This window comes from Pseudorca crassidens, chromosome 16 (genome assembly GCF_039906515.1).
Source record: "Pseudorca crassidens isolate mPseCra1 chromosome 16, mPseCra1.hap1, whole genome shotgun sequence".
NCBI lineage: Eukaryota > Metazoa > Chordata > Mammalia > Artiodactyla > Delphinidae > Pseudorca > Pseudorca crassidens.
The window spans coordinates 59,915,508-59,938,925 of NC_090311.1; the positions used below are offsets into that span (position 1 = coordinate 59,915,508).

The 23,418-nt window shown below is 38.5% G+C and overlaps 1 non-coding gene across 1 annotated transcript; it reads left to right on the forward strand.

Moving 5' to 3' along the window:
* Positions 1–21,943: 21,943 nt before the first annotated feature.
* LOC137209539 (U6 spliceosomal RNA) lies at positions 21,944–22,048 on the forward strand. Its single transcript, XR_010936089.1, has one exon. It is a non-coding gene; the product is annotated as a U6 spliceosomal RNA (small nuclear RNA).
* Positions 22,049–23,418: the final 1,370 nt, after the last annotated feature.

Consider the following 23,418-nt stretch of genomic DNA (forward strand, 5'->3'; position numbering starts at 1 on the left):
TTGAGTGTCCATTCATATTTAAGAGGGACTCAAAGAACTGATTGTAAGTTTACAGTGTAAGAGAGAGGCTTGTTGCCTAGCGGGCATTTCCATAGGGGGAGAGGTTGCTCAGAGGCATCTGCCTGGGGACTCTCTGACTGGGTACTAATGTTCCAGGAGTTGAGTGGGAAGGGGGCAATCTCAGGATTTGGGAGACTCACTTAATCCTCTTTTTATGTCTCATCTGGGCCCTCTACCTTGCCTCATATCTCTGACCTCAAGACCTTTCTAGTTCAAGAAGATATTGCTAGAGTGGACAAGGGATGCTTGTTGACTCTGCCAAGGGGACAGAGAAGATCTGTGGGTCTAACGCTCATTGTACATTAGAATTATCAACCTACTCACCTGTTTTCAGCTCACCTCTCAGCTTCTGATATATCCGATACCTCCAATTCCTGAACTTTTTCAGCTTCTGCCACATAATCAGCTTGCTTCTTATTGGCTTCTCGTTTGGCAAGACAGATTTCAATTTCTCTTTTTAATAAATTAGTTTTATCAGATTAGTGACTGCTCTTCCATACATTTGCATCATCTTGGTCTCCTCCCTTTCCATCTTCGTCCACATCTAATAAGTCATTGGAACCTTTTGATTCTACCTTCCAAGTATCAGTGAAATTCACCACCCCTCATCTCTCCATTCCCATCGTCATTGTTTTAGTTTAGGCCTTCAACATTTCTCTCTTACACTGTTGCAATAAAAGTCTATGTCTATGTGGTTTTTAAAAAAACTTTATTTCATTTATTTTTTGGTTGTGTTTGGTCTTCGTTGTTGCACAGGCTTTCTCTAGTTGTGGAGAGCGGGGGCTACTCTTCGTTGCAGTGCGTGGGCGTCTCATTGTGGTGGCTTCTCTTGTTGCAGAGCACGGGCTCTAGGCACGCGGGCTTCAGTAGTTGTGGCTCAAGGGGTCTAGAGCGCAGGCTCAGCAGTTGTGGCACACGGGCTTAGTTGCTCTGCGGCATGTGGGATCTTCCCAGACCAGGGCTCGACCCATGTCCCTTGCATTGGCAGGTGGATTCTTAACCACTGTGCCACCAGGGAAGCCCTGTCTATGTGTTTTTAATCTTTTTCCATATACCCAACTCCCCCAATTTTCTTTCTAAAACATAAATCTGATTGTTTCACTCCTTTGTTTAAAATTAAAGAGTTTCCCACTACTTAACTAGAATAAATTCCAAATTCTTCATACACAATTCCCCTTCAAAATCTGGACCCTGCATTCCTTTACCAGTCTCATTCCTTGCCACCATTCCTTGCCACCATCCCCCCTAGTCTACATTGCAAAGCAAACTATTTGTCATTTCCTGACACACCTTCAATACCTTTCAAAACTCCTTTCCTCTCCCTAAACATCCTTCCCTTTTCCTCTTTCTGGCAGAGTATTACTCATCCATCCAAGTTCAGACCATACATCAACATTACCTCTGAGAAGACTTTCCCAATTTCCCAAATGAATTGTCATTCTCTCCTCTACACTCTTACAGCACCTCTCACAAACCTCTATTATAGTCTTTTTACATTGTGCAATGATTGTTTATGAGTCTATTTCTCACACAACCTATCCTATGCATCTTTGTACCTTCCTTTTCCCTACCCACCATCCATCTCTCAGCTTGCAGCATACCTAGAACATAGTAACAGGCAACTTACATGTATTGAGAACTTGGGCTCTTAATAAATATTTGTTTAATAAATGAAGGCAACACATGAGAGATCTGAGGAAGTCTGAGAGTTCCTACCCTTAGAGTTTCCTAAGGTCCTAATTATAGGGGTTTACACAAAAATATACTTGCAGGCACATGTGTGCACTTCCTTAATCATGACTCATAACAAGCCAGGCATATGAATTTCAGACAGGCAAGGCTATAACTTATGCAGGCCTGACTATAAGGCATTTTGAAACTGGCTAGAATGTAATTTCCAGAAAGTGTGAATTTTAATCACTATGTTTACTGTTATATCTTCAGTGCCTGGTACATAGTAAGTACTCGTGCTAATTAGGGTACCAACAGGAAAAAAATGGCACACTCAAAATAGGATAACTTGAGGAGAGACCATTTATAAAGGGATAGGTGGAATGCAGGGGAACCGCAAATGATAGTGAAGTAACACAGGGTTTCTAACAGTGAGAAACCTTACAACCACCCTAGGTCTAAAGGGAGAGGTTATGTAGAGTGGGCTCTTCTGCCTTGAGACGAACAATGACTGTCAGTCACAGCCACCTAATGGCTAGAATGGCCATGACCATGAGGGTAACCACAGTCCAAATCACAGTGTTCAAAAGCATGTGGAAAACTTGAGGTTTAATGGCTGGCATTAATGCATAAGGACTCTAACCTAGTATGGGGATCAAGCAGTAGGAATCTCTGAGCCAAGGCTGGCTGATGTGTGGCACCACCAACCCTTCTCTTTTACATTCCCCAACCTGGCCCCCAAGGCAGACTTTCTTTGTCAGTTATGGTTCTCTCTCCCACCAGAAAGAGCCCTCTACTACCCAACACAGTGCTCCAGGCAGTGACTACCAGTAAAGTGCTCTTACCTTATATGAAACCTATTTGCCAAACTGGTTCTGGTCACATAAGGATAGAAGTAGGGTTACTAGGATCTTTCCAGTTTGTAGAAGGTCCCTAGCCATCAGCTAGGGATACAGAGTTTGGGTCAGCTCCAGGGAGAAGGGACTGCCAAGCACTACACTATGCAGATTTTTTTTCTGAGCCCCAGACAGCCAGGCCAGGTTCAAGTTAGGATACTGATCCTACGGGAAGAAATAATGCAAATCAGCAATCAAATTAAAAATTCTGCAGACTGTCAAAACAATGAGAGTTGAGGAAAAGGCATACAGTAGGTATATAGGATATGTTTTCAAAGCAAGATTGATTTCAGACTCATCTGCTGGTGGAAATGGTATTTCCAATATATTATTAGGCATGATGTGGATTGACTCTGAAATTCAGTGTGACTGAACTCACCAAGTTAGAAGATCTTAGGTACCTGCAGCTAAGTAGGGCAAGACAGGGAAAGGAGTAATAAACTGCTTTCTTTTTTCTTCTCCCCTCCCTTTAAAATTTTTTTCTAAATTAAGCCAAAAACTTTTGCTGTGAATAATTAAAACACGCATATGAGATCATAATAACTACCATTTACTGGGTATCTAGTACTATGTTTTATGCTTTAGATATGCTCTCATTAATCTGCATAACAACTATATAAGGTAGATATAAGTATACTTAATTTACAGATGAGGAAATGGGAGGTTAGAGTAATAAAGCAAATAAGTAGCAGCTTTAGGGGTTTGATCCAAGCTTATTTGTCTTTAAAGCTTGTATTACTTCTGATACTTCAGCTGCCTATGCTATCTTATTGAGACTGTGATTTCAATCAACCTCAAGTCTTGGATTCCTCAAGGTCATCATCATAAATGATGAGAACAAGCAAGCTTAATGTAATAAGGCCATAGGAGAATGGATATTAGTATATTACCAAATGTTAGCATGGTTAAGAATAACAAGAAGATTTTATTCATCCTTAATTTTTTTCATTTCAATTATTGTACTTGCCATACTCAAAGTACTTTCTAAATCATCTCACTCATGGTTCCTGATGACAGAGCAATCTGTGCTTTGTTACTTTTCTCTTTCATACTTCCCTTCCCCAGGTGTGTGGCCCAGGGACAAGCATCTGTCCTAGAGCTGCCAGTCTTTACTCTAGCCTGTGTCTTCCCACACAGCCTGGCATGAAAAGCAAAACAAAACAAAACAAATTGAGTCAATTGCCTCAGATTTTCTCACTCAAATATTGGAATTAGAAAATACAGAGAATGTCAGGAAATGGTAGAACTAGAGCCATGGTGGAACATGGTGAACTGAAGGAGAAGGTGTAAGATCAAAAACAAAAACAAAAGAGAAACAAGTATGTAACTCAGGATCCTAACAAAAAACATGACGTGCAAATGAGGATAAGGTGAGGAGAGTTTATCTACAAAGGAACTAATGACAAATGTGTGGGCAGGGTGTAGGGGAACCACAGAGATAGTGGAGGAACCCAATCTAAGTAGCAAGGGAGCTATTACCACCCCTAGACCTGAAGGGGCAAACGAAAGAAGTGGTTGGAAGGGGAGAGTTGTGTAGAGTGAGTCATCTTGAGAGGAGCGGTGGTCTGGTTGAGGGAATACAGTCTGCCTAAAGTAACCTTGCAAAGAGGGAGCCAGGAGAATAAATACACTGACCTCATTCTGTTGACATAATCTGTAAGGGCCAGGCTTCCAGGAAAGAGAGCACTGTGCAGAAGGCTGAAGAGTGGATCCAGAAGGGCAAATGGAAGATATTTTAGGTACAGCAAGATAAAAAGAGAGAATAAAACAAAGGGTAGAGGGAAGACAATAGAGTAGACATGTAGAAAGAAAAAGAGAAAGAGAGAGAGTATGCTGCCCGCAAGAAAGACTGAAAGGACAGCTAATTCCTAGAGTTGCCTCAGATCCTGCTGACTTTCCAGTTTGAAATCCAGTTCCAGTTTTAGACTAAGTGTAGCTTTACAATAGACTTCCTTTCTTTAAAATAGCCTACGAGTAATTCTCCATTTCTTGCAACTCCAAAGCTTAAGAAAATGCTAGGTACAATGAGAAAAGTTTATTCCTTTTAGAAATTCTGCAAAGATATTGGAGACAGGTAGGCTACCTACTGAGAAAGAATCATAACACTCTCCTCAGCTTTTTGTACAGTGTCCAGATTTTAAAATAAAGGTGTCAGTGTTGTAAAAACCACTTACAAGTCAAATTGAGAAATTATTAAACTGACCTAATTAAATGAACTCTTGAATTATGGACAACGTAGGCTGCTCTTCGGAAGAATCACAGATCATTCTATAGGAAATTAAAACAATAAATTTTTCTTTAATTGTCTCCCTCCTCCAGCTTGATATATTTATTGATACACTAAACTGATCATGTTTAAAGTGTACAATTTGATCAGTTTAGATACATGTATTCATCACCACAGTTAAAATAACAACATTTCCATCCACTCCAAAAATTTCTTTGTACCTCTTTGTAATCCTGCCCTCCCTCTCTACTCACATCCCCAAGCAATCACGAATCTACTTTCTGTCACTATACAGTAGTTTGCATTTTCTAGAATTTTATATAAATGGATCAAACCGTATATATTCTTTTTATCTGCTTTTTTTCACTCTGTATAATTATTCTGAGATTCAACTATGTTGTTGTGCAAATCAATGGTTCTTTATTATTGCTAAATTATTTTCCTTGTATGGCTATACCTCAATTTGTCCATTCATGTATTTTTAAAACTTGAGGTATAATTGACATGCAACATTATATTAGTTTCAGGTGTACAACAAAATGATTTGATATTTGAACATGTAAAACTGGCACCACAATAAGTTTAGTTAACATCCATCACCATACATAGTTACAGAGTTTTCTTCTGTGATGAGAACTTTTAAGATTTACTCTCTTAGCAACTTTCAAATATATAATACCATATTAACTATAGTCACAATGCTGTACATTACATCCCCATGACTCACTTATTTTATAACTGGAAGTTTGTACCTTTTGACTCCTTTCACCCATTTCATTCCTCCCACCTGCTGCCTCTGGCACCCTCCAACTGTTCTCTGTGTCTATGAGATCATGTGGTATTTGTCTTTCTCTGTCTTATTTCACTTAGCATAATGCCCTCAAGGTCTATCCATGTTGTTGCAAATGGCAAGATTTCACTTTTCTATGGCTGAATAACATAATTGCCATATTTTGTTTATCCATTCATCCATTGATGAACATTTAGGTTGTTTCCATATCTTAGCTATTGTATATAATGCGGCAATGAACATGGGGTTGCAAATATCTTTTCAAATTAGTGCTTTTACTTTCTTAAAGAATACCCAGAAGTGGAATTGCTGGATTGTATGGTAGTTCTATTTTTAATTTTTTGAGGAACCTCCATACTGTTTTTCACTGTGGTTTTTCACAGTGGTTTCACATTATTGGTAACAGTGCACAAGGCTTCTCACTTCTCTATATCTCTGCCAACACTTGTTATTCATCTTTTTAATAACAGCCATTCTAATAGGTATGAGGTGATACCTCACTGTGGTTTTGATTTGAATTTCCATAATAATTAGTGATGTTGGGCATCCTTTCATGTGTCTGTTGGTCATTTGTATGTCTTCTTTGGAAAAAAGTCTGTTCAGATCCTCTAACCATTTTAAAATTAGATTGTTCTTTTTTTTTTGCTATTGAGTTGTATGAGTTCTTTATATATTTTGGATACTGACCCTTTAGATAAACAATTTGCAAATATTTTCTCCCATTCAGTAGGTTGCCTTTTCGTTTTGCTGATGGTTTCCTTTGCCGTGCAGAAGTTTTTTGTTTGATGTAGTATCACTTGTTTATTTTTACTTTTGTTACCTTTGCTTTTCATGTCAAATCCGTACAAACAATCACCTAGACTACTGTCAAGGGGCTTATTGCCTGTTTTCTTCTAGGATTTTTATGGTTTCACGTCTTACATTCAAGTCTCTAATCCATTTTGAGTTAATTTTTGTGGTATAAGCTAGTGATCCAGTGTGTGGCTGTCCAATTTTCCCAGCACTATTTATTGAAGAGACAGTCCTTTCCCCATTGTGTATTCTTGGCTCCTCTTTCATAAATTAATTGACCATATATGTGTTTATTTCTGGGCTCTCTATTCTGTTCCAAAGATCTTTGTGTCTGTTTTTATGCCAATATCATACTGTTTTGATTACTATAGCTTTGTAATATAGTTTGAAATCAGGAAGCATGATGCCTCCAACTTTGTTTTACTTTCTCAAGATGGCTTTGCTATTCAGGGTCTTTTGTGGTTGTCCATTCATGCAGTGGTGAACATTTGGCTTGTTTTCAGTTTGGGCTATTACACAACTGTCAATTTTCAGGTAGGATTAGGAATAATATTTTTCTGGAAGACCAGATGTTAGAAGAAATTGCTTCAGTAAATGGAAATTCAAAGCACTGGACCTGGAGTCAGAAGATCCGGGTGTGGGCCTTTGGACCAATAACTTTAAACATGTTGAGCTTTGATTCCTTAATTCATAAAAGAAGATTAATAATACCTGCCTTGAGGGGTTTTGTGAGGATTAAATAAAATAATTCACACATTTAACCTTTCTTTAAAATATTAACTTTGCACTGTGGTAACCTAAATGGGAGGGAAGTCCAAAAGGGAGGGGATATCTGTATGTGTATGGCTGATTCATTTTGTTGTGCAGTGAAGGCTAACAGAACATTGTAAGGCAACCATACTCCAATAAAAATTAATTAAAAAATAATAAATACAATAAAATAAAATATTAACTATGATCACCATGAAAGTAGAGGGAAGAACATTGAGAAGTTATGGCAAAACCTTTTTACTTTTCTAGGACCCCTGTATTGAAGACCAAAAGACACTATCAAATATGGCTCTGAGCAAAACAATAAAATATGTTGGTCATGTCTCTTTCTCCTTTGTCCTCCACCTCCTCCCCTTCCCTTTCTCTTCTTCCCTTCTCCCTCCTCCTAGTTGTTATTGTTGCAGGGTGTCTCTTTCTTCTTGAGGACAAGATCCATTTCTTTTCCTCTGCTTTCATATTACTTAATATGTTATTCTTATATTAGGTTCTCCATGAATATCTATTGAGGTAATAATAAATACTCATATACTGTTTTATAGATGATAATGCATTTTCAGATACATTATCTCATTCTGATCCTCAAAATTCCCCAGAGAAGTAGGATGGCAGATAATATTATATCCTCACTATCAGAGGAAGAAACTGAGGCTCAGAGAGGTTAAAAACTAGCAGAGATAACAACCTAGCTCTGCTTCAAATGCCAACTCAGAGTGCCTTTCCCCTTGGCCTACCAACATTCTTGACAGAATTCAGGTGGATACTTCAGTCTCCAGTTAGTACTAATGTATAAAATCTTTGCAGGATAAAAGACTGAACTTTATTTTTAGAAAACTAACAGTTGGTGGCATTTTCATGCTTGCACTGCAAAATATGCTTTTACAGGGAAACAAAGGAGATCTGAAATTTTCAGGATATAGTATTAGGACTGTAACTATTTGCAAAATTTGAGATAGATACAACTATTATTCTCCTTCATCCTAAATACAATTCTCAGCAAAATAAGAATTTATACTATAAAGTACTCCACACCAGGTAAAAGTAATTTCTTTCTGGAATATTGTTTCTGATTTAACCAGTATATAAACATTGACTGAGGATCATTTCCCACTTTTGCTTTTCTCTTTTTATCTTATTTTACTTAGAACAGCCTTTTGACCTATTGCAAAGGTGTAATGATTGATAGCACACAGTACATCTATTTTGCATCTTTATCTGTGTAGAAAGTTCAGGGTTTTCATTTTCTTTTGGGCTAATCTTCCCCTAACTCTCTCTTGTGGGAGAATTTTTTTCCTGTAGATAAAAGAACAAGAAGTGGTTGGGGATCCTTCTTAGATAATCACTTGTATTTCTATTGCTTCATCTTAATTTAGATGTTATCCCATAGGATCTAAATTGGTACTTTTTATGGTTATCACATGACAAAGAGCTTAGCAAATGTACCCTGATATCGGATAAGCAGTACTATGTACTATTCAAAATTAAAGTTGTTGATACTATTACTGTAAGTTCTTATTTTGAAAATTTAATTAGAACTATTTATTTATAAAGAGGGACTTAATCTAGCTGAATTACAATAATTCTACCTCCTCTAATAAAAGTGAATTGTTGAGGAGATATAAAAATGGTGATAAATTCTGGGGTAAATTTTTAAAATTCATTTTCATATAAATGAGATTTCATATTTCATAGAGTCTGAGTTTATAACAAGGATTGTAAAATATTTTTTCTCAAAATCTAGAAATTTTATAATTTCTATTGCTAATTTTTTATTAGTTTGATACTAAATGCTCCATTAGTTAAAGAATGCTGATAGTTTTCAACTCCATAGAATTATTGGCTGTATTTTAAATGCACTAGATAATGCACCTGTCTTGTTCTAGACATTGATGGCAATCCCACAAAACATTAGCCTGGTGAAATGAAATATTTTTCAAACCAGAATTGAGAGATTAAGAAAGAAAGAACTAATTTAAAGTTATAGATAGAAATCCCAGAGATAAACCCACACACATATGGTCACCTTATCTTTGAAAAAGGAGGCAAGAATACACAATGGAGAAAGACAGCCTCTTCAATAAGTGGTGCTGGGAAAACTGGACAGCTACATGTAAAAGAATGAAATTAGAACACTTCCTAGCACCATACACAAAAATAAACTCAAAATGGATTAAAGACCTAAATGTAAGGCCAGACACTATAAAACTCTTAGAGGAAAACATAGGCAGAACACTCTATGACATACATCACAGCAAGATCTTTTTTGACCAACCTCCTAGAGTAATGGAAATAAAATAAAAAATAAACAAATGGGACCTAAGGAAACTTAAAAGATTTTGCAGAGCAAAGGAAACCATAAAGAAGATGAAAAGATAACCCTCAAAATGGGAGAAAATATTTGCAAACGAAGCAACTGACAAAGGATTAATCTCCAAAATATACAAGCAGTTCATGTTGGTAAATATCAAAAAAACAAACAACCCAATCCAAAAATGGGCAGAAGACCTAAATAGACATTTCTCCAAAGTAGACATAAGATTGCCAACAAATACATGAAAAGATGCTCAACATCACTAATCATTAGAGAAATGCAAATCAAAATCACAATGAGGTATCACCTCACACCAGTAAGAATGTCCATCAACAAAAAATCTACAAACAATAAATACTGAAGAGGGTGTGGAGAAAAGGTAGCCCTGCTGCACTGTTGGTGGGAATGTAAATTGATACAGCCCCTATGGAGAAAAGTATGGAGGTTCCTTAAAAAACTAAAAATAGAACTACAATATGACCCAGCAATCCCACTACTGGGCATATACCCTGAGAAAACCATAATTCAAAAAGATACATGCACCCCAATGTTCATTGCAGCACTATTTACAATAGCCAGGACATGAAAGCAACGTAAATGTCCATCGACAGATGAATGGATAAAGAAGATGTGGCACATATATACAATGGAATATTACTCAGTCATAAAAAGGAATGAAATTGAGTTATTTGTAATGAGGTGAATGGACCTAGAGTCTGTCATACAGAGTGAAGTAAGTCAGAAAGAGAAAAGCAAATACCGTATGCTAATGCACATTTAGGGAATCTAAAAAAACAGTACTGGTGAACCTAGTGGCAGGGCAGGAATAAAGACACAGATGTAGAAAACGGACTTGAGGACATGGGGGTGTGGGAAGGGGAAGATGGGAAAAAGTGAGAGAGTAGCACTGACATATATACACTACCAAATGTAAAATGGATGGCAAGGGGAAGCTGCCACATAGCACAGGGAGATCAGCTCAATGCTTTGTGACAACCCAGATGGGTGGGATAGGGAGGGTGGGAGGGAGGCTCCAGAGAGAGGGGATATGGGGATATATGTATGCATATAGCTGATTCACTTTGCTGCACAGCAGAAAGTAACACAACATTGTAAAGCAATTATACTCCAATAAAGATATTTATAAATAAATAAATAAATAAATAAACAAAGTTATAAAGCCAACTACTGGAAAAAAACAACTAAAACTGAAGGGAGAGAAAATAAGGAAAAGCGAGAAGTAATTTAAGAGTGCTAAATTTTGTATCTTTCATAATTAGCAACCAATATATATTGTTGAAAGTTGATAAATCAAGAAATGGAACTATCTTTATTTTTATTTTGTACCTTGCAGTACTGTTTAAAAAATGTTAATGTGCATATATCACTTTTTAAATTAAAAAATTAAAACACAGCAAAGTACTATTTTTTTAATGTGACTTAGCTAGAGCAAGTATTTTGAGCTCTGATTTCCCATCCCTAAACTAATTCAGGAGACATGGAGGCAGCTTCCCAAGGGATGTGGCTGTACTTTAACTGCTACTCAGAAATAAAGCCTTATCTAGGCTGTGGAGTTGTGTTCATTACTGCTCATTGAGAAACTCTTCCTACCTAGGGCATAATGATGGTAAGCAAGGGGAAAAAAGGGGTGGTTTTCTAGCCTCTGGTCAAAAAGTAGTCCCTTGGAAGAGAAATATTTAACGTGCTTGTGGAGAAATAGGACAAGCAAGCGTTGGATTCACAACAATAAATGGTTAGTATTGCTGACTAAATGCTTTAGCTTAGAAAGAAATTAAGTTTTTTTAAAAATTTATTTTTATTTTATTTATTTTTGGCTGTGTTGGGTCTTCATTGCTGCATGTGGGCTTTCTCTAGTTGTGGCGAGTGGGGGCTACTCTTCATTGCGGTGCGCAGGCTTCTCATTGCAGTGGCTTCTCTTGTTGCAGAGCATGGGCTCTAGGCGTGGAGGCTTCAGTAGTTGTGGCATGCAGGCTCAGTAGTTATGGCTCACAGGCTCTAGAGCGCAGGCTCAGTAGTTGTGGCGCACAGGCTTAGCTGCTCCGCGACATGTGGGATCTTCCTGGACCAGGGCTTGAACCCGTGTCCCCTGCATTGTCAGATGGATTCTTTTTTCTTTTTTAAAAAAATTTATTGATTGATTGATTTTTTGGGGCTGCGTTGGGTCTTCATTGCTGTGCATGGGCTTTCTCTAGTTGCGGTGAGCAGGGGCTACTCTTTGTTGCGGTGCGCGGGCTCCTCATTGTTGTGGCTTCTCTTGTTGTGGGGCACATGCTCTAGGTGCATGGGCTTCAGTAGTTACAGCACGTGGGCTCAGTAGTTGTGGCTTGCTGGCTCTAGAGCTCAGGCTCAGTAGTTGTGGTGCACGGGCTTAGTTGCTCCACGGCATGTGGGATCTTCCTGGGCCAGGGCTCGAGCCTGTATCCCCTGCATTGGCAGGTGGACTCTTAACCACTGCACCACCAGGGAAGTCCCAGGGATGATTATTAAGATTCCCAAAATATCACCATGTTATTTCACCACCAACCAGTCAGAAGAAAGTCCATGAGCTGCAATCCTCACCTCATATATTGCCTTTAAAAACACTTCCTTGAAAGCCATTTGGGGGTTCCGGTCTTTTGAGCATTAGCTGCCCCTTCTCCTTGCTTGGCATCCTGCAAACAATGCCATAATTTCCTTCACCACAACCTGATGTCAGTAGGTTGGTTTTGCTGTGTGGTGGGCCAACAGATCCAAGCTCAGTTCAGTAGTATTGAGATTTCTTCAGTTTTTTACTGAATGCACTTTTCCTGTTCCAGGATCCCAACCAGGATACCAAGGCTGTCTTACTTTTAATGATGTTCATTTTGACCAGTAGATTCAAGTGTTTTCAGGTAGATGGATCCATCATAAAGTTCTCCACTCAACCTTCCTCTTAATGGTTTTAGCATCTATTGGTTATCGTGGCCTAGGTCCATTATTTCATTAGGAGCTGCATAATTTAAAATTCTATGATTTCTCCTGTAAGTATTAGCTAGAATTCTCCTATAAAAAAGAACTTTCCGTTCTCAGGTACTTGGTTACTTTTGAAATACTGAACAATTTATCTTGCATAGATTTTAATGGTTCTAAATGTTAATGATTTTAATATACCCATGTGATATGCGTGAGAAATTCCAATTACTTTTACCTTTTAAATTATTTGCACAAAAGTACAAAGAAAATGTCTTATACTGCTAGTCAAAAGCTGTGGCTTTCATCTTCCTCTAAGTAGTTTCTGCCATTTATGAAGACTGACCAAAAACATGTTGCAAGGATAATTGTTAAGTTGCCTAAAAAAGAAAATGACTATAGTATATTTGTTTTGAGCCAAAATATTCCAGGCACTTAACTGGTATTAACAATTAGTCCTCACAGATGTTTTAAAACTTAGTTATAATAAATACTATTCTTATTTAATTTGCATGATGTAGTGACAAATACCATAATAGATTATGGCTGAGGAATTGAGACCCAGAGAATTAAAGAAAGTGGCCTAAGGGACTTCAGTACTATAAATACACAGAATTATTAAAGAGAATTAATAATAAAAATATAAAAGAATATAACCCTTCTACAAAGGTATGGCATGTCACTTGTTTCCCTTCAACCAAATACTGTACAATCTACCTGTGTAGAGCAAATTTAATTTTCTAATAGTAAAATATATTATATAATATTAGAACCATTGAAAAAGAATAAATATCTAGTAATCAATCAAAAAGGGTTTCCAATAAAACAGTGGTCTCTTCATATTCCCCGTGTTTCACTATCTACTTTATTTTCCTCACTAATATAGACACCACAATTGTTTAGAAATTAAGAGGGCATGATCCAGGACTTCCCTGGTGGTGCAGTGGTTAAAAATCTGCCAACCAATGCAAGGGACACAGGTTTGATCCCTGGTCCAGGAAGATCCCACATGCTGCAGAGCAAGTAAGCCTGTGAGCCACAACTACTGAGCCCACACACCACAACTACTGAAGCCCACATGCCTAGAGCCCGTGCTTCGCAACAAGAGAAGTCTCCACAATGAGAAGCCCATGCACCACAATGAAGAGTAGCCCCTACTCACCACAACTAGAGAAAGCTCGCATGCAGCAACGAAGACCCAAGGCAGCCAAAAACAAATTAATTAATTAAAAAAAAAAGAAATTAAGAGGGCATGATCCAAATTTTTAAACACACATGTAAGATGGGGTCCTTGGATAGTTCTTGAAGGAACTTTTCACATTGTCTACCTCATGAACATATTACTGGAAAGTACGTTCCTAAAATTGGGACATATAGTCTGTTGAATATACTACACTTACCTGATTCATGCTAATGACCCATGGAGGTAATAGCTGGGAGCAAGAGAAACTTAGAACGGATAGTGAAGGAGGGAAATGATGAACACTAGTTGTGACCTGAGATTAACTGCTGTTGTGGGAGACTGTAGCTTGTCCCACTAATCTTCCTTTTCTAGGTTTCCCCTTAGGAAAATAAGCCCACAGGAACCATGGCAAATCTACTTCCCAAACATACATGAAGAAATGGATTTGTGCAGAACAAGAGGTTTACTGTGGTAGCCACTGAGGTACCACACCCAGATCTCCCTTTAAGAGATTCTGCTGCAGGGAGCCTAGCTGATTGACAATTGACACACTTTTGGCTCTCATGCTTTTGGGTCAGGCCATACCTCCTCTAGGCTACTCCCAGCCAATGAGCACAGCAGGGTGTAAGAACCAGTCCATTCCTACACAAAGCAGGATTCCTTTAACTGGCAACTTCAGCTCAGGGACTTCCCATTGGCCTGGGTGAGATTTTCTCAGAATTGCTCTATGGTTTGAGGCTCTTCCCACACAATCCTTCCTTCCCTCTCTCCTGTTACAGGTGTTAGACCTGCCTCACTCTCCCTATATGCCCCTTCTCCTTTCCCCTCTGTCTTTCATAAGCATTCTCCCCAATGAATCCCTTATACATCAGATTTCATCTTGCTGCCTGCTTCTCCAAGGATTCAAATTGACACACGTTACATAAGAATTTAGCCCCCTGGGTGAAACTCACAACTGTTTATAGCAAGTATAATAAACAATTTCTTGGAAAACTATATAGACAAATAGATGGCTTAATATAAGAATATATACTTTAACGTAAAAATAATGTTAATGCAAATATACATGTAAATTACTGAATGGTTTTAAGGTCTTTATTAGCAATCAGAATATCTCCTGGGTTTGATCTTAGAAGGTGTATCTATCCATCATTTAAGTACTATTTTCTAGTTTTGGGGTGGTGTGATTATGTAAAGCAGAATTCTTCTCCATTCAGAATCAAGTTCTACCCTCTCACTTGTTCTTAGCTCTTAAGGGTGGCTATGAGATATTAAGGACCTGTATTTCTACATGCCATTGAGTAAGGCATATCAGCAGAAGTAAAAACAGAAAGTAAAAGAAAGAGAGGTCAATCATAGTTCACGGTTTATTCATATTTTATAGTGCAAAGCAAACAAAAATGGAAACGGCAAACCCTGGGCATCCTCAAAGCCAACTGATACTGGACCTAATTCACCTACCTTGTGTCTCAAATACCATTCTATACCATGCTGGGAAAGCTGTGGATTCCTTGAGGGTATTTGTCTTGATTTCCTAAAAGAAAAAATAAAGTCATAGTCACTTGGCTTTTTTCCTCATCATGTGACAAAATCATATGATATCCATGAAGAAAAATGAAAGGAAGTTTGAATTGGGGAAAAAGGAACAGTATCATAGTTTCTTGGCTTATTTCTAAGCCCCTCAACTTGGAAAATATCCAGCACTTAATAAAAAAACTTTAGGACTTCCCTGGTGGTCCAGTGGTTAAGAATATGCCTGCCAATGCAGGGGACACGGGTTTGATCCCTGGTCTGGGAAGATCCTACATGCCACGGAGCAACTAAGCCCATCGTCACAACTACTCAACCTGTGCTCTAGAGCCCTCAAGCCACAGCTACTGAGCCCGCGCGCCACAATTAGCGAAGCCTGCGCACTCTGGGGCCCGGGTGCCGCAACTACTGAGCCCGCATGCTGCAACTACTAAAGCCCGCATGCCTAGAGCCCATGTTCTGCAAAGAAGAAAAGCCACCACAATGAGAAGCCCACGCACGGCTACAAAGTGTAGCCCCGGCTTACCGCAACTAGAGAAAGCCCGTGCACAGCAACAAAGACCCAGTGCAGCCAACAACAAAATTAAAAAAAAAAACCTGTATACTAAATTTTTGACAATGTCAAACATCAAAATGATATTGAAATTTTGAAATATCAAAAATGATACTTTTGTATTGTAGCAAAATAGCTCCCTTTTCTCCAGAGTGAATGTGAATTGTGACTCCAGGTTGATAGAGAAGTAAATGTGATAAAAAATGTAAATATTAGATCTTCATTATTTTAAATGTTTTAAGGGATAAAAATTAGGGACTCTCCAGAGATAATGCTGCTTGGGGTGTGTGTGCAGTGTTTATTTTCTATTATCTAATGAATGTACTTAAGTGCAAATACTTGTGAAGGACATCTATTCATTCAATTAATATTTACCAATTTCCCACAACGTGCTAGGTACTATTCTAGGTTTTAGGATATCTGGAGAGACTTGAAAGGGGAGATGACTTCCTGTTTGGCGCAAGAGACACCTTTAGCTCAGCTATTCTTAGAAAGTGATAGCCTACTGATTCTGTCTCTTGATGAGGATTTCATGTGTTATTAAATCCTGGATTATGTTGTTTCTTTCAGTTCTCTTTCTGTACTATTGTGCAAATTATGTCTAATAAATAGAATCTAGACACCAATCTGCTGAGTGTTTTTTGAAAAGAGATCCCACACCTGAAGAAATTCTAGAGAGAACAGAGAAAACAGACAGGAGGAATTATCAAAGAAACAAATCAAAGTTTATTAGAACTAAAGGACTCAAGTCTCCTGATAAAGGACCTACTGAGTGGCCAGCAGATTAAATAAGAAAAAGGCCCACAACATGACATATCATGCACTGGGGAAAAAAGGAGACCCAAGAACTTTCAGAGAGAAAAAACATATGAAAGATCAAGAACTAAAGTTTCATCTCACTTCTTGAGACCAACACTGGAAGCTAGAATAGAGTGGTATAATGTCTCAAAAATCTTCAAGGAAAATTGTTTCTAATTTAGAGTTCTATACCTAGTCATGCTATCAATTAAGCTTACAGCCAGATGAAAGACAATTCCTGACATATAAAATCTCAGAAGCTTTGCGTTCTTTCTTAGAAAGCTACCACCAAAAAGAAAGAATAAACTAAGAAAAAGGAAATGCTCATGAAAAAGAGGGAGAAAAGCAATAAAGAAGACAAGGGTCTAGGTACTAGGAGATCTACCATAGCAGAGAGGTGAAGGGGATTCTCAAATTGAAAATGAAGGCAAGTTCATGAATAACAGATGTACAGGAGGCCAACAAAACAAAAGGTAAAGACAGGGGGTTCCAAGACGCACAAAAATAGCTTTTCTGATGAGTTGGAACATATAAAGAAAAAAGATATTAATTCACAATAAATATTTATTGAATATTCACCTTGACCCACAAACACTATCCTCATGGAGCTTTCATTCTAGCACAGGGAGTAAGATAATATGATAAAGAATAAATTCTATATTAGAAGGCAGTAAATGTTATTAAAAAAGAAAAAGTAAAGCAGGGTAAGGAAGATTAAAATTGCTCTAGGTGGGGAGGGGGGTAGCGTGTATATGACAATTTAAAATGCGATGGTGAGAATAAACCTCACTGTAAAGTGCCACTTCAGGTAAGACCCAAGAATTGTACTGGAAAGGATTGGAATTAGGGAATTAGTCATGTGGCTATCTGGCAGAAGAACCTTCTAGGCAGAGGGAACTGCCAGTGGAGGTGAAGAAACATGAGGGGGAGAGATGCCAGAGCAGTAGTAGAAAATGAGGTCAGAGAGGTGCGTGGTGGGGGATGTGTCATGCACAGCCTTGCAGATCACTGAAGAAAATGGCTTTTCTCTGAGGGAAATGGAGAGCCATTGTAGGAGTGAAATGATTGGCTTACATTTTAAAAGGATCACTCTGGCTGCTTTGGGAGAATAGACTATAGGCAGATAAGGGTGGAAACAGGGAGATACAGTAAGTCCCCTACATACGAATGAGTTCTGTTCCAAGAGCGAGTTCACAAGTCTAATTTGTTCATAAGTCCAACAAAGTTAGCCTAGGTACCCAACAAACACAATCAGCTATGTAGTACTGTACGGTAATAGGTTTATAATACTTTTCACACAAATAATACATAAAAAAAACAAGCACAAAAAATAAAGAAAACATTTTTAATCTTACAGTACAGTGCATTGAAAAGTACAGCAGTACAGTACAACAGCTGGCATACAGGGGCTGGCATCAAGTGAACAGGCAAGAAGAGTTACTGACTGGAGGAGGGAGAGGAGGTGGGAGATGGTAGAGCTGAGGGATCATCAGCAACAGGAGACAGAGGGCAAGCTGCAATATCCCTCACGCCTGACGTTGACGGCACAGGTTCTGGTTCCTTGCTGGATTCAATTCTATCCAACCTCTTGAATAAACGTTCGCATGTTCACATCTTTGAAAGTCCACAACTTGAAGGCTCGTATGTAGGGGACTTACTATAATAAGGAGGCAATTGGATTGCCTAGTAATTGCCTAATAAAGAAGCAATTATCCCAATAATTCAGGCAAGAGATGTTGGTAGCACACACTACAGTGGTACATCGTGGAAGGGATGAAAGAGGAATTAGTGATAGACACATACAAAACTAAGCAAAGTTAAGAAATGAGTGAAGTATTAACTATAGGAAAAACAGAAATGGGGCTTCCCTGGTGGCACAGTGGTTGAGAATCTGTCTGCTAATGCAGGGGACACGGGTTCGAGTCCTGGTCTGGGAGGATACCACATGCCGCGGAGCAACTAGGCCCGTGAGCCACAACTACTGAGCCTGCGCGTCTGGAGCCTGTCTTCCGCAACAAGAGAGGCCGTGATAGTGAGAGGTCTGTGCACCGTGATGAAGAGTGGCCCCCGCTTGCCACAACTAGAGAAAGCCCTCGCACAGAAACGAAGACCCAACACAGCAAAAATTAATTAATTAATTAATAAACTCCTACTCCCAACATCTTAAAAAAAAAAAACTAAACAAACCAGAAATGATATAAGAAAGGAAAGGTCATAATGATGGAAACACAAAATGTTAATTTAATCAAATATTATTGATATATGGTTATATTGGGAGGGTATGTGGCGAGAGTATGGCTAATTTCTTTAACACTAAGAGTTCCTACAAATTACTTTAAAAAAAAAATTATCCCAGTAGGAAAATATGCAAAGGATATAAACAGATAGTTCAAAGGAAAGAAAAAAAAGGACAAAAAGAAGTTGAACTTCCCTCAGAATAAAAGAAAATTAGACCTATACCAAGACATCATGTTTCACCTAATCAGATTGGCAAAGATCCAGAAGTTTGATAAAATTCTGTGTTGGGGAGGATATGGGTAAACAGGCATTCTCATATGTTGCTGGTGGAAGTATAAATTGGTATGGCAATTTGGCAAAATCTACCAAAGTCACATACCCTTTTCGGTTGGACATGGAGATGGGCCTCCCAGATATCCCCTTTCAAGGAAGGTCTTGTCCCAGCTGCTGGAAGATCTGTCAGCTGACAATCTTCAATTGTCAGCCCTTGCAAGTTTTGCCTCGGCTGCGAAGAGTTGCCCCATCTAAAGTCAGTGCCTTCTTGGGGCAGCCCACTGATGGAGGAAGGGGTATAAAAGCCTTTTCCACCCGATGTGGGCCAATTCTGGTAGGTCATTTCAGCTCCACAGCTCCCCTGTGGGGTTGGCTGAGGCTGCATGGGGTACCTTCAAAGCTCAACTTCTCCTTCTGCTCAATCCCACTTCCTCCTTCTCCCTTCCGCAGATGTTGAACCCAAGGGCACTCCTTAATAAACAAACACCTTGAACTCTAAATTTCTGTCCCAGAATCTGCTTCCCAGAAAACCTAACCTGTGAAAAATTTGACCCACAACTCCACTTTTAGGAATTTATTCCATAGATTACCCACATATCAGCAAAACAATATATATTTGAGGTTACTCTTAGCAGATTATTTTTAGAGGAAGAATTAGAAACACTCTAAAGGTCTGACTAAACAAATCAGGTGACTGATTAAATAAAGGCATGTCTATACAATGTAATACCACATAGCTATATAAGAAACTGAGGAAGCCCTTTATATATAAAAAGGTCTTCAAAGGGTATGTGGGTGTGTATATATTTGTACACACATGAAGGATGTATAAAAATTAATGTCATTTGTTGCCATGAGTAGATTTGGGTGTCTCAGGGACTGAGGTGGAAGAGAGATTTTTCATAGCATATACCACTGTACTTTTAAAATTTTAAACCATGTGAATGTGTTATAAATGATTAGAAACTATTTTTTTTTTTTTTTTTTTTTTTTTTTTTTTTGCGGTATGCGGGCCTCTCACCGTTGTGGCCTCTCCCGTTGCGGAGCACAGGCTCCGGACGCGCAGGCTCAGCGGCCATGGCTCACGGGCGCAGCCGCTCCGCGGCATATGGGATCCTCGCGGACAGGGGCACGAACCCGCGTCCCCTGCATCGGCAGGCGGACTCTCAACCACTGCGCCACCAGGGAAGCCCTAGAAACGATTTTTAGTAGTCAAATTATTTGACTTTTATACTACTTATAAAAAACTATATATGCATAGCTTTGATAAACTAAAAATTAAATTTAAAAAGACTTGCTTGTTAAATAAGAAATTAACAAATTGTGCAAAATGATTCCCATTTTTAAAAAAACTGTCTACACACACAAATAGACACATTGATAGAAGCATGGAAAAACTTAGCAGCGGTTTTATCTTTGTGGGTAACATCAGAGTATAGAGAAGGACTTATATTTTTTTGTCTCACACACTTCTCAATTGTTTGAATTTAAGGGCATGCATATGTTTGTAATTAGAAAGTAATTAAGAATTATGAGACAGACTAAAACTAAAAAATAGGACACTCCACCCCACCCCACCCCCAGTTTACCAATTATTTTAGAGGAAACTTTTGATGATGCCTATAGGAAGTTGAAAAATTAATTTTCTAAAATAATTTAAGGAAACTGGAATAAGTGTACCAACTTTGTTTTTTCTCCTTTGTTTAACCTTGATTCGTCTAAACAATTATCTCAATTAGTTAATTTCTTAAAACATCTAGAATCAAATTTTAGTTGCAAATATAAAAATTTCCTGCAACTGGGCTTAGGAATTTTTTGAGAGGCGCTGGGATGTGGTGGTGCCTGGGGGGGCAGCCCGGTCTGAACTTCTGGGGACCCCCTGATTTGCTCTTAACGTTAGAGATTATCTAGTCCTTAAAGGTAGTGGTTGAGAAACTATATTGTAATGAGCTTGGGGAAGGTAAAGGTCATGTTATTCAATCTATTTTTCTGTATTCCCTCTGTCTTGTGTCCCGCAAAGTGCCTAGCACTTAGTAAGTATTCAATAAATATCTAGGTAGATAGATATAGATAAAAAGGAGTGATGGGTACAGTAAGCCCTTGATTGTGTATTGTTTTTTTTTTTTTCTCATTTGTAATTTTAATCGAAAGCATTGCTATTCATTTTTTAAAGTCTTTCCTTATAAGCACCAAATTTTAATACCTATATCAATTTGGGGGGAAAAGAAACTCCCGTCAAGAGCTTCCCTCCAGAAGAAAACAATGATGTTCATTCTTCCAAACAATCAAATTCGAAGTCTACCAAAACAGAAACAAAAGAAGCCCACACAGAAAAACAAAAACAAAAATCACATTCTAGAGGTTCAGTGCATTTAGCAGCCTTCACTGTGCTGTCTAATCATCCTTCAAAAAAATAACACCCTAGTTCACCAAAATATACATTTTCCATTTGATTTTTAAATTAAAAAATAATTAAAAAAAGGAAACTTGAAGGAATTCACAACTAATTGCCTGACTCCTTTCGATGTCATGTACAGCATATGAAGGTCAGGAAGGCTATTTGCAGCACACATGATTAGGGGAAATTGATTTTCAAGGTTTAGCTTTCTTCCTGTGTATTGTTTAAAGTATATTTCTTTTAAACCTCAGGGCAACTTTTTTGTTTCATTTCAACTTTTTGAGAGATTAGGATGGCTATTTTTACAAAAGAATAGCAGGCTCAGAGGAGGTGAGAGAACTTGAACTTGTTCAAGGACTAGGAAAGGTAAACAACTGAGCATTGTTAAAGAGATAAGGAAAGATCAGACCCTGGAGGAAATTCTGTGCTACATAAAAAAGATCATGGCCTTTGTTAAGTAGGGGATGGAGAGCCATGAAGGGCCTTATGAAGTAGTAAGGGAACCAGCCAACCAGTGCGGGTTTGGGCAGAACATTAAAATGGAGTGATACAGATTAGCATGGCCTCCACACAAGGATGCCATGAAAATTTGTGAAGGGGTTCATATTTTTAAGGAAATTTTTCTTTTTCAGCTTTTTATTGTATCTATATCAAACCTTATGCTGTACACCTTAAACTTATACAGTGATGTATGTCAATTATATCTCAATAAAACTGGGGGAAGAAAAGGTGTTGAGACCCATGTGAGAGACGAAAGTGGCCTGAACTAGCTCAGTTAGTTGGGGTGGAGTGGAGGGTGCATTTTTTGATAAGGATTTAGATTTTAAATTATCTTCTAGATAAGGTGCTCTTTTGCTCAAAGATGTAATGAAGATGACTTGAGTGAACAGGTAGATAATGGTGCCATCAACTGAAATAGAAAATGGGAGAGCAGGAGGAGGTATTTGTGGTAAGAGGATGAATTTTGTTTTGGATATATTAAGTTTGGTTGTTTGAGGCCAGCCAGCCATGAGGCCACTGAAGTGGGCAAAGTCTCTTACGTGTGGCAGAATGAACAGGTCTGGGGTTGGATGGTAACTGGAGGCTCAAGTCCAAACTCCACCAGTTGAGTGATCCTGAACATAATCTGTGACTGTATTTACTATTGTGTTTAGAAAGTCCCCTTGACTGCATCTTTTTCCCTAGCCCTGTGCTGTCAAATGCTGTCATTTAGCCATGTGTGGCTACTGAGCTCTTGAAATGTGGCCAGTACAAACTGAGATGTACTTGGGGAGAAGGGATAAATTAGGAGTTTGGGATTAATATATACACACTACTATATATAAAATAGATAAACAAGAAGGACCTACCATATAGCACAGGGAACTATACTCAATATCTTATAATAACCTATAATTGAAAAAAGAATATATATATATATAGATATATATGTATAACTGAATCACTTTGCTGTATACCTGAAACTAACACAACATTGTTAATCAACTACACTTCAATTAAAATAAAAAATCCACGGGGAATTCCCTGGCAGTCCAGGTTATGTTGCAGGAAGGGGGACCCCTTCCAGGGCCCGAGAATGGGCTCTTTTCTAACACTTGGAAATGAATTGTCTGAGGAGACACACATGCTGACAAAGCAAGAGACTTTATTGGGAAGGGGCACCCGGGTGGAGAGCAGGAGGGTAAGGGAACCCAGAACTGCTCTGCCACATGGCTCACAGTCTCAGGTTTTATGGTGATGGGGTTAGTTTCAGGGTTGTCTCTAGCCAATCATTCTTTTTTTTTTCTTCTAATATTTATTTGGCTGCACCAAGTCTTAGCTGTGGCACGCGAGATCTTTAGTTGTGGCATGTGGGATCTTCAGTTGTGGCGTGTGGGATCTAGTTCCCTGACCAGGGATTGAACCCAGGCCTCCTGCACTGGGAGTGCAGAGTCTTAGCCACTGAACCACCAGGGAAGTCCTTGGCCAATCCTTCTGACTC